We start from the raw sequence: 15,293 nt of genomic DNA, 5'->3' as shown, positions 1-15,293 counted from the left end.
AACACATCCATTACCTCATATAGTTACCTTTTTTTTAAAAAAAAATTTTATTGGGGTAACATTGGTTTATAACATTATATAAATTTTAGGTGTACATCATTATATTTCGATTTCTGTGTAGATCACATCGTGTTTACCACCCAAAGACTAATTACAATCCATAACCGCACACATGAGCCTAATCACCCCTTTTGTGCTCTCCCCTCCCCGCTTCCCCTCTGGTAACCACCAAGCCAATCTCTGTCTCTCTGTGTTAGTTTGCTGTTGTTTTTATCTTCTATTTATGAGTGAGATCATATGGTATTTGACTTTCTCCCACTGACTTATTTCGCTGAGCACAATACCCTGAAGGTGCATCCATGTTGTCACAAATGGCCAGATTTCATTCTGTTTATGGCTGAATAGTATTCCAATGTGTATATATACCACATCTTCCTTATCCATTCGTCCCTTGATGGGCACCTAGGTTACTTCCAAGTCTTGGCTATAGTGAATAATGTTGCGATGAACATAGGGGTGCATATACCTTTACGCATTCGTGTTTCCATGTTCTTTGGATAAATACCCAGCAGTGGAAGAGGGGATTGTATGGTAGTTCTATGCTTAATTTTTTGAGGAATCTCCATACTGTTTTATATAGAGGCTGCACCAGTTTGCACTCCTATGAGCAGTGTATGAGAATTCCCTTTTCTCCACATCCTCTCCAACACTTGTCATTTCTTGTCTTGTTAACTATAGCCATTCTGATGGGCGAGAGGTGACATCTCATTGTAGTTTTGATTTGCATTTCCCTAATAATAAGTGATGTTGAACATCTTTTCATGTGCCTGTTGGCCATCTGTATATCTTCTTTGGAGAAATGTCTGTTCAGATCTTTTGCCCATTTTTTAATTGGGTTGTTAGTTTTTTTGTTGTTGAGATTGCTGAGTTCTTTATATATTTTAGATATTAACCCCTTATCAGATATATGGTTTGCAAATAGATTCTCCAAATTGTTAGGTTGTCTTTTGGTTTGTTGATAGTTTCCTTTGCTTTGCAGAAGCTTTTTAGTTTGATGTAGTCACATTCGTTTATTTTTTCTATTGTTTCTCTTGCCTGGTGAGCCATGGTACTTGAAAAAATGATGCTAAGACCAATGTCGAAGAGTGTACTTCCTATGTTTTCTTCTAGAAGTTTCATGGTTTCAGGTCTTACATCCAAGTCTTTAATCCATTTTGAGTTAATTTTTGTGTATGGTGTGAGATAATGGTCTTCTTTCATTCTTTTGCATGTGGCTGTCCAGTTTTCCCAACACCATTTATTGAAGAGACTTTCCTTTATCCATTGTATGTTCTTGGCTCCCTTGTTGAAAATTAGCTGTCCATAGATGTGTGGGTTTATTTCTGGGCTCTTGATTCTGTTTGATTGATCTGTGTGTCTGTTTTTGTGCCAGTACCATGCTGCTTTGATTACTATAGCTTTGTAGTATATTTTGAAATCAGGGAGTGTGATACCTCCAGCTTTGTTTTTTTTCCTCAGGATTCCTTTGGCTATTTGGGGTCTTTTGTTGTTCCATATAAATTTTAGTATTCTTTGTTCTATTTGTCTGAAGAATGTTGTCAGAGCTTTGATAGAGATTGCATTGAATCTGCAGATTGCTGTAGGAAGTATGGTCACTGTAACTATGTTAATTCTTCCAATCCAAGAGCACAGAATATCTTTTCATATCTTTGTGTCTTCTTTTGTTTCTTTCAACAACGTTTTATAGTTTTCAGTGTACAGGTATTTCACCTTCTTGGTTAAGTTTATTCCTACGTATTTTATTCTTTTTGTTGTGATTGTAAATGCGATTGTACTCTTAGTTTTTCTTTCTTCTACTTAGTTGTCAGTATATAGAAAGGCGACTGATTTTTGTATGTTGATTTTCTACTGCAACTTTATTGTATTCATTTATTATTTCTAAGAGTTTTTTGGTTGGTTCTTTAGGGTTTTCTATGTAAAATCATGTCAGCTGCAAAGAGTGACAGTTTCACTTCTCCCTTTCCAATTTGGATCCCTTTTATTTCTTTTTCTTGCCTGATTGCTCTCGCTAGGACTTCCGATATTACGTTAAATAGGAGTGGTAAAAGTGGGCATCCTTGTCTGGTTCCTCTTCTTAGAGGGATAGCTTTCAGTATTCTGTATTGAGTATGATATTAGCAGTGGGTTTGTCACATATGGCCTTTGTTTATGCTGAGGTACTTTCTTTTTTTGTGTGTGTGTGTGAGGAAGATCAGCCCTGAGCTAACATCCATGCCAATCCTCCTCTTTTTGCTGAGGAAGACTGGCTCTGAGCTAACATCTATTGCCAATCCTCCTCAGTTTTTTCCTCAAAGCCCCAGTAGATAGTTGTATGTCATAGTTGCACATCGTTCTAGTTGCAGTATGTGGGACGCAGCCTCAACATGGCTGGAGAAGTGGTGTGTCAGTGAACACCCCAGATCTGAACCCGGGCCGCCAGTAGTGGAGTGCGCGCACTTAACCGCTAAGCCACAGGGCCGGCCCGGTACTTTCTTTCTATACCCATTTTATTCAGAGTTTTTATCATAAATGGATGCTGTATCTTGTCAAATGCTTTCTCTGCATCTATTGAGATGATCATGTGGTTTTTATTCTTCATTTTGTTAATGTGGTGTATCATGTTGATTGATTTGCAATGTGGAACCATCTCTGCATCCCTAGAATAAATCCCACTTGATCATGGTGTATGATCTTTTTAAGGTATTGTTGTATTCAATTTGCTAATATTTTGTTGAGGATTTTTACATTGATGTTCATCAGTGATATTGGCTTGTAATTTTCTGTTCTTATGTTGTCCTTTGCTGGTTTTGTATCAGGGTAATGTAAGCTTCATAGAATGAGTTAGGAAGTTTCCACTCCTCTTCAATTTTTGGAAGCGTTTGACAAGGATAGGTATTAAATCTTCTTTGAATGTTTGGTAGAATTCACCAGAGAAACCATCAGGTCCTGGACTTTTATTTGGGGAGAAGTTTTTGATTACTGTTTTGATCTCCTTACTGGTAATTGGTCTACTCAAATTCTCTATTTCTTCTTGATGCAGTTTCAGAAGGTTGTATGATTCTAAGAATTTATCCATTTCTTCTAGGTTATCCAATTTGTTGGTGTATAGCTTTTCATAGTATTCTCTCATAATCTTTTGTATTTCTCCAGTGTTCTTTGTAATTTCTCCTCTTTCATTTCTGATTTTATTTACTTGAGCCTTCTCTCTTTTTTTCTTGGTGAGTCTAGCTAAAGGCTTGTCAATTTTGTTTATCTTTTCAAAGAACCAGCTCTTGGTTTCATTATTTTTTTCTATGATTTTTTTAGTCTCTATCTCATTTATTTCTCCTCTGATTTTTATTATTTCCCTCCTTCTACTGATTTGGAGCTTCGTTTGTTCTTCTTTTCACAGTTCTTTTAGATGCACTGTTAAATTGTTTACTTGAGATTTTTCTTGTTTGTAGAAGTAGGCCTGTATTGCTATAAACTTCCCTCTTAGAACTGATTTTGCTGTATCCCATAAATTTTGGCATGTTGTATTTTCATTTTCATTTGTCTCCAGGTATTTTTGTATTTCTCCTTTGATTTTTTCATCGACCCAATCATTGTTCAGTAGCATTTTATTTAATCTCCACATATTTGTGGCTTTTCCAATTCTCTTCCTGTAGTTGATTTCGAGTTTCTTACTGTTGTGATCAGAAAAGATACTTGGTATTGTTTCAGTCTTCTTAAATTTATTGAGACTTGTTTCAGGCCTAATATGTGATCTATTTTGGAGAATGTTCCATGTGCATTTGAAAAGAATGTGTATTCTTTGGTTTTTGGATGGAATTTTCTGTATATATATCTAGTGAGTCCATCTGGTTTAATGTGTCACTTAAGGTCAATGTTTCCTTATTGATCTTCTGTTTGCATGATGTTTCCATTGGTGTAAGTGGAGTGTTAAAGTCCTCTACTGTGTTGTTGTCTATTTCTCCTTTTATGTCTGTTAATAACTGCTTTACATATTTAGGTGCCCCTATGTTGGGTGCATAGATATTTATAAGTGTTATATCCTCGTGTTGGATTGTTCCCTTTATCATTATGGAGTGCCCTTCTCTGTCTCTTACTACAATTTTTGTTTATAAGCCTATATTTTCTGATATAAATATTGCTACTCCAGCTTTCTTTTCATTGCCATTTGCATGGAATATCTTTTTCCATCCCTTCACTTTCAGTTTGTGAGTGTTTAGGTCTGAAGTGTCTCTCTTATATGCAGCATATATATGGGTCTTGCTTTTTTATCCAATCAGTCACCCTATGCCTTTATATTGGAGCATTTAGTCCATTGACATTTAAAGCAGCTATTGATAAGAATGTACTTATTGCCATTCTGTTCCTTTTTTTCTGAGCGTTTTAGTAGTTCTTCTCTGTTCCTTTCTTCTTCTCTTGCTCTCTTCCCTTTTGATTTGATGGCTTTGTTTAGTATTATGTTTGGGTTCCTTCCTCTTAATTTTTTGCGTAGTTATTATAGGTTTCTGGTTTGTGATTACCATGAGGTTCATATATAATAGTCTACATATAGAGCAATCTATATTAAGTTGATGATCTTTTTAGTTTCACCTCCTGTTAGAAGGCCTACTCTTTACTCCTCTCCTTCCACATTCTATTTTTTTTCATATCATACCTGACCTCTTTTTTTGTGCATGTGTCTCCATTACCCTCTTATAATGGAAATAGATAATTTTAGTACTTTTGTCTTTTGACCTTTATATTAGATTCATAGGTGGTTGATATGCTACCTTTATTGTGTATTTACCTTTACCAGTGATTTTATTGTTTTTTTTTTTTTGATAATTTGCTTATTTCTATTTGTGGTTTTCTCTTTTCCACTTAAATAAGTCCCTTTAGCATTTCTTGTAAAGCTAGTTTCTTGGTGATAAACTCCTTTAGTTTTTGTTTGTCTGGAAAACTCTTTCTCTCTCCTTCCATTCTGAATGATAACCTTGCCAGGTAGAGTATTCTTGGCTGTACGGTTTTTCCTTTCAGCAATTTAAATATATCATGCCACTCCCTCCTAGCCTGTAAAGTTTCTGCTGAGAAGTCAGTTGATACCCTTATGGGGTTTCCTTTGTATGTAACTTGTTGCCTTTCTCTTGTGGCCTTTAGTATTCTCTCTTTATCTTTAATTCTTGAAATTTTAATTATAATGTGTCTTGCTGTGGGCCTCTTTGGGTTTATCTTGCTTGGTGCTTTCTGTGCTTCCTGTACCTGGATGTCTGTTTCCTTCCTTAGTTTAGGAACGTTTTCAGCAATTATTTCTTCAAATAGGTTCTCTGCCCCTTTGTCTCTCTCTTCTCTTTCTGGGACACTTATAACACGGACGTTAGTGCACTTGATGTTGTTCCAGATGTCCCTTAGACTGTCCTCATTCTTTTTAATTCTTTTTTCTTTTATGTGTTCAGCTTGGGTGATTTCCTCGAGTCTTTCATCCAGCTCACTGATCCATTCTTCTGTATCATCTACTCTGCTATTGAGTCCCTCTAGAGAATTTTTCATTTTCAGTATTGTATTCTTCATATCCGATTGGTTCTTTTTTATATTTCCCCAATTCTTTGTTGAAGTTCTCCCTGAGTTCATCCATTCTTCTCCCAAGATCAGTGACCATCCGTATGACTTTTTGTTTGAACTCTTTGTCAGGTTGATTGGTCATTTCTGTTTCATTTAGTTCTTTTTCTGGGGTTTTGTCCTGTTCCCTTACTTGGAACATATTCCTTTGTCTCCCCATTTTCCCTCTTTCTCTGTGCTTATATCTATGTATTAGGTAGGTCAGCTACGTCTCCTGAACTTGGTGAGGTGGCCTTATGTAAGAGATGCCTTATGAGGCCCAGCAGTGTGTTTCCCTCTCGTCACCAGTTCCAAATGTTCCAGGAGTGACCCCTGTGTGGGCTACATGTGTCCTTCTGTTGTGGCAGGGCTGCTTTTGTCTCAGGTGCCCAGGGAGGCTAGGCTGTCCCCACGGCTGGCTGGTTGTAATGCTCAGCTACCTGTGGCTGCTATGGTCCCTTCAGTCACTTTATCTGGTGTGGGGAGCCCAGCACAGTGGGCTGCAAGGTCTAATAGCACATTCCTGTTGCAGTTTTCCTGTTAAGTGAATAGGCCCCCAGCCTGGCTGGTTGCTAGGCTCAGGGGCTTACAATTGCTGTAGGCCTCCAACCTGCAAGGCTGTTGTCAGCTCTCTCAGGATTGCAACTGAGTGGGGCTGGCCCCAGACATGGGAGGACCCAATTGTTTCAGGCTTTGGAAGGTGGGTCCAATCCTCTATGTGGCTTGGTTTGAGAAACACAAGTCTGCTGCAGCTGACAAACCCCATGGCCCATAGGGCCACACACACCGTCAACACAGTCCTGCCCTGTACGTGTGACCCAAGCCCCTGAAGCGAACCCAGTCACCCCACTGCAGAGGGCCCACACACTCCACCAATGCCCCCCACACTACACCTGCTCCTCATGCATGCCCTGCCCCTCAAAAGTGGACCCACTCGCCCAGCTGCATAGGATCCATGTACCCCTACTATGCAGGCCCACAAGTTGACTGAGGGCTTGCTGTTGGGTGGAGCCAGTCCCTAGGGTGGGCTGCCTGCACTGGCTGAGCTGGAATTAAATCAGTGCTCTAATGGGTGGGGCAGACCCTGGGCTAACAGGCCAGGGGAAGAACTCCATTCGCGTCTGACAGCATCTGTGTCAGCATGCCTGCAGTAGGTCACAATAATGGCTGCTGCCAATGTCTCAGTCTCTGGAGAGGTCTCATCTTTTACCAAGATGCTCCCAGAGCCTATCAGGTGAGTCTCTTTTCTCCAAGGACTGTGCATCTTTCTTTCTGGTGATTTTAGGTTCCTTTCCAAAATGGGTGAATTTGTGTGTGGGCCCTTTTACAGCATGCTTTTTATTTCCTTTATGTCTGATAGCTTTTCTGGGGGTATTCCCCATTATAGTTAATAGCCAGCAAAGCCAAGTATTATGACACTCGTCTCGGTCATGCTGAGTACAAAAGCTGCTTATTGTGGTAACGCTCCCCCGCTCAGATCCCTCACTCCTCCGGGGGAGGCTTTGTACCTTAGGATTGCTTCCAGACAGCCGTGAGGTGCTCTGGCTCAAAGGTGGCTTTTTTCTCTCCAGAAAGGTATTTCTGCCTCTTCCACCTCAAGTCAGTACTGTCCCTTGTTGTGGGGGTTCTTTTTATCCACTTTCTGGTTCTCTCTCAGGGGTAATCATTCCAAGAGTACTTATAAATTTGTTTTGTCCATGGGAGGAGGTGAATTCAGAGTCCACCTACATCGCCATCTTGACACCGTCCCCACATATAATCTGTTCTTGACATTGATCCTGTTCTTCCCCATTGCCTTTAGGATAGTTTCTATGCTCCATAAAATGGATTCCAAGGCCCTGCATGATTTTGCCCCTGTTGGCCAGTTCATTTATTATCACTTCCCCTTTAGAAATCTACGCTAACCCTACAAACTTCTTTTGGTTCTTCAAATGAGCCAAACTCCCCTTTTCTCCAAGCCTTCCAACACGTATGTTCTCTCTACCTGGTTTACCCTTTTCCCAAATCTTCACTTGGCTGACTCTTTAGTATCAGTCAGGTTACAGCTCAGATATTACCCTCATTAGGAGACCTTCCCTGACCTCCCAGGTCTAGATCAGGTGCTGATGTGTCCCAGAGCACCCTGTGCTTACCCTAATATACCACTTACTATACTGTGTTGACATCATCCAACTGTGAGTCTGACGAGGGTAGGGTCTTATCTTGTTCACCACTGTGTCCCTAGTGTTCCAAAGAGTGATCAATAAACATTTATTCAACAACTAGTTGGTACTTAATAAACATTTATTGAATGAATGAAAAAAAAGGAAGCTGTAGTAGTTCCTCACTTGTGAGACAGAAGAGGCCCTGCAGGTCTAGGAGTAAAATCTAGAGTAAGGCAGGGTTGTATAAGTAATACACTACAGAGCCAACAGGAGCCTTCTGTCTATGCATCTACATCTGCCTGTGATCTTTTCAGGAAAAGGGAGCTGACAGTTTACCACTTTGCCAACAGAGTAAGCTTCTTAGCCTTCATTTCTTGAAACCATATGCAGACTCTTAATCCTTACTGAGCCTCTTCACGGACACTAATGAAAAGGCTCATTTGACCATCCAAACTGAAATCTTGAGTATTTAATCATCCAGACATCATCCAAACAGCTAAAACTACTCTAGCTATTATCATTATATTATAGAAATCAGGAATAGTTAGGAGTAAACAGAACTGGAAGGAAACTATTAGATCATCTATTCTAGTAGTTCAACATCTTTTTATTAACCTAATATATCTGAGAGATATTATATAATGTCATCAGCAATAGTACTACTTCACTATAGTTTTCTTAATGGGGTGCAGAGTGGTCAGAATTTCCAAGGGTGTGAAAAAGCTCCTTAAATGACTTTGAATGTCTTACACCTGAGTAGAGAATCACTGATTCTAGTCTAACTTTTAGAAAAAACTAAGATCAGGAAAGTAAAGTTAAGATTTGCCCAAGGTTACACTGCTAGTATAACTACTAATAGCAGAGTTGGGACTAGAATCCAGGTCTCCTGGCCTAGAGTTCATCACTTTTCCTAATATTGAGAAGAAAATAACTAGAAGCAATTTAAGATAGAGTGAGACAAACTTGAAGTACCTTTAGAGAACTTCAGGTCAGCTGGGCCTGTGACCTCCTTTATGCAAGTAACATATTCCTCAAAGATATCTTACCTTTACAGCATTTTTCTAGTGGGAGGTGGGCGTGTTCATATTTTACCTTGCATGATTCTGTGTTGCTTATGTTTTTTATAATGAGTATGGATTATTTTTATAATTTAGAAAAGCTCATGAATATTTTTAAGCAGCCTAATCTTTAACTAATCTCTATACCCAGTTCACTTTAGGGCTTAGGTACCAAGGGCAGGAGTTTGCCAGCTATACCAACTACAGAGCCTGGTACAATGTCTTACAAGTAGTTGGTATTCTAAAAATGCATGTTAACCAAGTGTCAGTGGTAAAGGCCTATTGAGATCATTTACTGAAGGGCTAGATCCATCAATTAAAATATAGCTTTAAAGGGCATTTTGAAGTATGAGCAAGCTAAGACATTTTAGTTTACTTAATGTCTTATTTGATATAAAGCCAGTGTCCAGAGTATTCTGCCGTGGGTACTTAAGCTGTTGGCTTCCATAACCAGCAGGCAACCTTGGGGACTCTACATCTGAAATCAACAATCCTCTTTAAGTCTACAAACATGGGAAACCCTCAAAAGCTTGACTTTTGTCTTGTGAACAAGGCCCTGAGACTCTATCAGCTCTCAAAATGATTTTAGTCTCTCGCATTTGATAATAGCACAGTGATGGCTCACTGAAAAGCAATAAATGCAAGAGCAATACTAGAATGAGAGCACTTTATAATTCCAGCTAACATTTGCATAGGCAGAAAGTCTCTTTCTTTGAGGCTATAGCCTTTCATGTTCATCCGTATCAATTTAATGGTAGCTATGGTCTATTCCATTATTATTTTTAAAAAACAAAGAAAAAAGGATCTATTTCAATCTTATTTGTTTTTCCCCTTTACTCTTTCATAACAGCAAAAAAGAATACTAACTTTTTTTGATCTGTTCAATAGTAAAGAAAACTACATTGAAGAGATATTGACAAAAAGGGACACACATACACAGCCAGCCAGCCAGAATAAGAGAGTGACATAGAACTGTACAGATGTGATCATTTGTTGTGATGAGGTAGGCCGTAGTTTGAGGCTTGGAGTCTTCTTCCTATGGGCTTGGATAGCATCAGTGAGCACAGAAAAGGACAATCTGGCTGAAAGAGAGTATCTTTGTACAAATCATAATAGTTATCCATAAATTAACGAATATGAGTGCCTAAAATGTCTGGGAGACCATGATATTATGTTGGTTTCCAGAGAGAACATAGTAATAGCAGTTAATAATTTCTAAAGTATTTTTGCATACAGTAACACTTTTGATGATTACAACTCTGTGAGATAAGGAGGGCTAATCATTCCCATTTTACAGCTAAAGAAACTGAAGCTCAGAGAGATGTCACTCCTCCAAGGTCACATTGCTGGTAAGATGGCAGTGACATCAGGATTGGGATCTAGAAGTTGCAACTGAGTCTGGTACCTTTTCTATTACACCATGCTGCATTTTTATTTTTATTCTTTTACTAGGACAGAAACATGGGGGGCGGGCGGGTGTGGAGAGATATTAATATTTTGATTGATTCCTGAAAATGCTCCTATAGAAAGAGAACAGATGGTTTTACAATAATATTTATAAAATATGGAAACTACCTCCATGGGAATTCTTGATTCATGTTATTTGATTCTAAGACCTCATGATCCTCTAAATATATTGTACATTTCATTCTAACTGAAAAATAAAGTTCTACAGATTTCTGGAGTACCTTGCAAGAGACGACCAAGCAAGCCACCTAGAGCTATTATTACTTCAGAAACATATCACAAGGATGGGTCTCAGCAGGAAATCTTGGCACAGATTTCTCGAACTGCTGTGACTCACAACACCTACAATGAAGGGATCATGCTTTCCTTGCAGAACAACCTAAAAGGCCTAAAAGGCCTCACATAATCAGCAAAAATGAACTTAAAACCTGTATCAAATACTTTTGGCCAGCTCAAAACAAGAGCAGTAAATTTAAGGTAGAACTATAGTAAAGAAAAAGACTTCAGTCATTTTCTAAGAATTGAAGTTACAAAGTGCCAAGATTTATATTAAAGGGGAACTAAGTCTGTGTTTGGGACTCTTATGTCCTAGTGAATGCCTTCATTTATAGAGTAATCCAAATGGAGAAATTGAGATGAATCCAATCATTTCTTGAATGGTGGGTCAGAAAGATCAGATATGCCCTGGATATAGCCAATGACTTTTTTTTTTATTGATGTTTTAATGGTTTCTAACATTGTGAAATTTTGGGTTGTACATTTTTGTTTGTCCATCACCATATATATGACTCCCTTCACCCCTTGTGCCCACCCCCCCACCCCCACTGCCCCTGGTAACCACAGTCCAGTTTTCTCTGTCCACGTGTTGGTTTATATTTCACATATGAGTGAGATCATACAGTGTTTGTCTTTCTCTTTCTGGCTTACTTCACTTAACATAATACCCTACAGGCCTGTCCATGTTGTTGCAAATGGGACGATTTTGTCTTTTTTTATGGCTGAGCAGTATTCCAGCCAATGACTTTTTTTAAGGCAAGACAGACTATACATATGTTATGCCTCTAATCAACTAGTTTAATAGTCTGGTTTAAACAGGAAAATAGGCTTCTATAGGATGATTTATTCCTAGTGAACCTATGCAGGCTCCTAAGGATCACTACACATCCCTTGCTTTTCCTAAGTGTGAATGAACCATTTGTTAAAAATTTTTTTTCTCCCACAAGGATTAATGAAGATCATCAAGCTTAATATCTATAGTTCCTGGATAGAAAATCTAGACTCCCCCCAATTTGTTTGTTCAGTCATTCATTTAACAAATGTTTGAGTGTCTTCTATGTACTGGTGCTGTGTAAGGTAAAACCCCAGGCCCCGCCTTCACCACCCTACCTCTGCTTCATTTTTACCTATTGCCTATAAATGTATACGCTCCCTCATTAAGCTGTAAGCTTCTCTGAGGGTCTTATTCATCTTTATACTTCTTGTGGTAGTGCCTAAAAGGCTTGTTAAATAACAATCAAATAAAATTTTAGGAATGGAAGTGACATTAAAGGATAGTAACAGATCAAAAAATTTACACAAGGACCTAGAACTGATTTTCCTGCTCTCTTTTTAAATTTATCTCTATTTTTGACTTTTGAAAAATGTTTTCTTCCTGAAATCTCTATAGTGTTCTTAAATGTTCAAGGTAAATGACTTTTTCTTTGACAATTGTGATGCAAACTTGAGCTGGATAGCTAAATTTTTATTATAATATATCAAGTAACTTGTGGATTTAGAATCAATACCTGATAGTTTTCTTTTGGCCTTAACTCACCCCACTCTGATTTACCTATCCCATCCTACTTCTTCCTCTGTTCAGACGGTTTATAGATTCACTTCTTCAGTGAGAAGTTCTTCATTTTTATAAAACAGAGTCAGCTCATTGTCCTGAGACACAATGATATACAGTGTAGACTTATATATCTAGCTGCCTCTTTTAACATATATACTTGGTTGTCTAACAGGCACCTCAAACTTAGCATGACTAACTGAATTCCTGATTCCTTCTCTACACCCTTTTACCCTGCTCCTCCCCTGTTTTCACCCATCTCAGAAATGGCAATTCTACTAGTTTAGTTTCTTAAGTCCAAAACTGTGAGGTCATCCTTGGCTCTTCTCTGTCTCTCATACCTCTTATCTAATCAATCTGAAAATTCTGTCAGCTATTCCTTCAAAATCTATCCAGAATCTGACCATGTCTCACCACCCATACTGCCTCTATCCTGGTCTAAACACTCATAGTCTCTCACCTGGATTATTGTTATGCTCCCCTAACAGGTCTTCCTGCTTCTGTCCTTTCTCCCTGCAGCTAGTTTCAATATAGCAGCTAGAGGGATTCTGTTGAAACATTAAGTCAGATCTTGTCACTCCTCTGCTCAACATCCTTAAATGGTTCCCCATTTCACTCCGTGTAAAAGTCAGAGTCCTTACCTTGGCCTATAAGGCTCTAGATTGGGCTTTGCTCTCTGATCTCATCTCCTTCCCTCTCTCTCTTGCTCACTCTATTCCCAGCCATGCTGATCTTTTTGGAACATGCCAAGCATTCTTCTGCTTTAGAACACTAGTATTTACTGTTTCCTCTCTTCTCTCCTGCCCCCAAATATTCGCATGGCTCACACCTTCATTTCATTCAGGTCTCTTCTCAAATGTCACCTTATTAGAGGGACCTTCCCTGATCACTTTACAGTCCACCCCATCGCTTTCTCTCCCTCTTGCCCTCCTATATTTTTCTTTATAACACTTATCACCACCAATTTTGTTTATTGTCTGTCTCTTTACCCTGGAAGTTAAGCTCTTTGAGGGTGTGGGAGATCAAAACTGGCGACCCTGAAATATATCTGTTTACTTTAATTATTTTCTCTGATGGACATTTGACCTTCCCCAAACTGCCTAAATGAATTTAACTCTGGGTGTAGACAGACTGGCAGGGTTCTTGCTAAGACCATTCTTTTCAAAGTTCTGTTTACCAAATATTTACATTTGTAAAGGTATCTCCCTCTGTGTGCTGGGAAGAGGTGGGGGTGATGGCCTTGTCTCTGGAAACTCTTATCAGTATGGAAGAAGAAGACTTAAATCTATATACTCTTGATTACAATAATTCCTGTCTCTCCGGCCACATTCTCTACAGATAGCCCTGCAAAGCACTGTCTGACAAACATTTACATTTCCCTCTTCATGTAAATTGTCTTCTTCCCCTTTGAAATCCCAAAACACCACCCACCCCCAACATCCTCCTTTGTCTTTAGCTGAAGATAGTATTTAAGAGGAGAATCTCTGCCATTGTGTTGAGAAACTCAGTGTCTCTGGTTTCTCCCATGTATACATGTTATTAAACTTGGTATTATTTTCTCCTGCTAACCTGCCTTGTTAATTATTTGGCCAGCCAGAAGAACCTTAAGGGAAAGAGCAGAGGGGGATTCTCCCTCTTCCCTGACAAGGGCAATAAGAAATATTTGTTAAGGGACTACTATGTGCCAGATCCTTTTCTAGGCAATACAGATGTAAGAGTAAACAAAACAAACACCAATAGCCTATGGCATTTCCATTCTAGCATTATATAAGATTCTGTATTTTCTCAGTAAATATCTGATGAATGTATCGAATAAACATAGCATACACTCCACATAGTAACAGAAATGGTTCAAAAGTAAAGGAAATTTGGGTTGGCTTGACACTCTTTAACTCATTGGAGCACCAATCACATCTAAAGAAATGGCTCTATAGCTTCCCAGGTGAAAGGCTGGAAATGTAATCAAATCCCAGGTCTCTTAGAAAGTATATACTCCTAACTTTAAGGGGTTCTTGGATTCCTCCCAGCTATACTATTAAAAGAAAAATATCTGGGATTGCATGAAAAATTTGGCACTGGCACAAAATGACTAGAATCTAGTGATTGACTAGAGTATCAGACCAGGAAGAAATTAGATAAGTGCTAAAAATTAATAAGAGAGGCTTTGGGGCCAGCCCCGTGGCTTAGCGGTTAAGTGCGCGTGCTCCGCTGCTGGCGGCCTGGGTTCGGATCCCGGGCGCGCACCTATGCACCGCTTCTCCAGCCATGCTGAGGCCGTGCCCCACATACAGCAACTAGAAGGATGTGCAACTATGACATACAACTATCTACTGGGGCTTTGGGGGAGAAATAAATAAAATTAAAAAAAAAAAATAAGAGAGGCTTTGGCCTTGGCCAGAAAGAAAAACTTTTCTATCAAAACAGAATAAACACTGTAAAGAAGATCAGTAGCAGAGATATTGGTAGCCAGATCCAGGTAAAGTGGTTTGGGAGAGAGGAGGAAACTGCCTTCTTTAAGAGAAAACTTGGGAGGCCAGATGAAGAGGTAAACTTTAGAAGCTATTAGACTTCCCACTTGGAGAGGAAGGGAAGATCATGTCCACTACAGAAGGTGATATTGCTGTTTCTCCTCTCCTCCTTAGCAACCAGGGAATATGAAAGATTTGGTGGTACTGGGAGTAACCTCAGGGGAAGTGTCAAAGGTGGAAAGAACTACATGCATTGAAGGGTGAGACGATTAGGAGAGGAAAGGGACCATGGTCTTTCCAGGAAACTGGCTGCAAGCAGTAGGTGAATAACAGGTGCCTTTTACTTCATGGACCACATTTCCTAGGCTTGAACTTGGTCATCAATTGTATGCAAAGTGTCTGCTCTGGAGAATGGCCCCACTGGTTCAGTTCTCCATTCGAGGGCTCAATGCTGCTGTGACCTCCATTGACTAGAACACCTCACTTATCTTATTTCTCTGACTCTCTCTCTTTTTTTTTTATTACAGGGTCCTTGTTTTGAGCTCTTTTTCAGACTTCATCTAGTTCTACTTCTTGCCCCTACTGACAAAGTCCTGGCCCCATTTCTTCAATAGCTCATGCCTTCTGGAACTGCTTCCATCATTGGCCCTTACTCACATTGACAAATGTCAGCTTAAAAATCTCATTTTCATCTTTATAAAGTCATATTGCTTTATAACTCCCC

General features: G+C 39.2%; 1 protein-coding gene across 11 annotated transcripts in view; it reads right to left on the bottom strand.

Moving 5' to 3' along the window:
* EDA (ectodysplasin A) overlaps positions 1-15,293 on the bottom strand; it is a 369,474-nt gene that overhangs the window by 91,333 nt on the left and 262,848 nt on the right. The window lies entirely within an intron of this gene.

The sequence above is a fragment of the Diceros bicornis genome, chromosome X, assembly GCF_020826845.1.
Source record: "Diceros bicornis minor isolate mBicDic1 chromosome X, mDicBic1.mat.cur, whole genome shotgun sequence".
NCBI classification, from domain to species: Eukaryota; Metazoa; Chordata; class Mammalia; order Perissodactyla; family Rhinocerotidae; genus Diceros; species Diceros bicornis.
The sequence above is the reverse complement of the archived record's forward strand: the minus strand, read 5'-3'. Positions and strand labels throughout refer to the sequence as shown.